We start from the raw sequence: 1,532 nt of genomic DNA, 5'->3' as shown, positions 1-1,532 counted from the left end.
TCTCGGCCTCCCAAAGTGCTGGGATTACAGGCTTGAGCCACCGCGCCCGGCCCTGACTCTGATTTTTACTGAAGTTTTCTGGCCTAGGGAGTTTCAAGGTCAAGGAAAAGCACCAAAAGCCAGAGAAGCCTCATCTGAGGCCTGGCTCTGCTGCTTCTAAGCTGGAAGGTCTTTTTTCAGACACAGGGTCTTGCTTTGTCACCTAGGCTGGAGTGCAGTGGTGCCATCATAGCTCACCGCAGCCTCGAACTCCTGGGCTCAAGTGATCCTCCTGCCTCAGCCTCCCGAGCAGCTGGGACTCAGGCACCTGCTACCATGCCCAACTAACTTTTTTGTTTGTTCGTTTGTTGGTTGGTTGGTACAAATGAGGTTTCACTATATTGCCCAGGCTGGTCTCGAACTCCTGGCCTCAAGATATCCTCCTGTCTCAGCCTCATCAAAGAGTTGAGATTACTGGTACGAGCCACTGTGCCTGGTCGGTTGAATGGTCTTGACAAGCCACTCAACCCCTCTAAACTCCTGCTTCCCACCAGTTAAAGGGGAATGATAAGAACCTCTATCCAGGAGATTCCTGTTAGACCCAAATGCATATAGATGCTCTTTGAAAAAGGGAGTATACTTAAAAATGCAAATGCTGACATCCTACATGAAAATAGTTATGATAGCATCATCATCTCCTTAGACTTTTCTTTCTTTCTTTCTTTTTTCTGAGATGGAGTCTCCCACTGTCACCCAGGCTGGAGTGCAGTGACGTGATCGCAGCTCACTGCAACCTCTGCCTCCCAGGTTCAAGCCATTCTCCTGCCTCAGCGCCTCCCAAGTAGCTGGGATTACAGGTGCCCGCCACTGCTCCGGCTAATTTTTGTATTTTTAGTAGAGATAGGGTTTCACCATATTGGCCATGGTTCGCCAGGCTGCTCTCAAACTCCTGACCTCAGGTGATCCACCTGCCTCAGCCTCCCAAAGTGCTGGGATTACAGGCGTGGCCACCATGCCCAGCTCCTCCTTAGACTTCTTTTTTTCCCTCCCGGAGATGGAGTCTTGCTCTGTTGCCCAGGCTGGAGTGTAGTGGCGTGATCTTGGCTCACTGCAACCTCCACCTCCTGGATTCAAGCGATTCTCCTGCCTCAGCCTCCTGAGTGGCTGGGACTACAGGCATGTGTCACCACGCCCAGCTAATTTTTGTATTTTTAGTAGAGATGGGGTTTCTCCATGTTGTTCAGGCTGGTCTCGATCTCCTGACCTCAGGTGATCTGTCCGCCTTGGCCTCCCAAAGTGCTGGGATTATAGGCGTAAGCCACTGCACCCAGCCTAGACTTTTTTTTCTTTTCTTTTCTTTTTTTTTTCTTTCTTTACTTATTTAGTTTTTTGAGATGGAGTCTCACTCTGTCGCCCAGGCTGGAGTACAGTGGCATGATCTTGGCTCACTGCAACCTCTACCTCCCGGGTACATGCCATTCTCCTGCCTCAGCCTGAGTAGCTGGGACTACAGGAGCCTGCCACCATGCCCGGCTATTTTTTGTTTGTTTGTT

Source organism: Rhinopithecus bieti, unplaced genomic scaffold (assembly GCF_001698545.2).
Source record: "Rhinopithecus bieti isolate Rb0 unplaced genomic scaffold, ASM169854v2 scaffold_16234, whole genome shotgun sequence".
NCBI classification, from domain to species: Eukaryota; Metazoa; Chordata; class Mammalia; order Primates; family Cercopithecidae; genus Rhinopithecus; species Rhinopithecus bieti.
The sequence above is the reverse complement of the archived record's forward strand: the minus strand, read 5'-3'. Positions refer to the sequence as shown.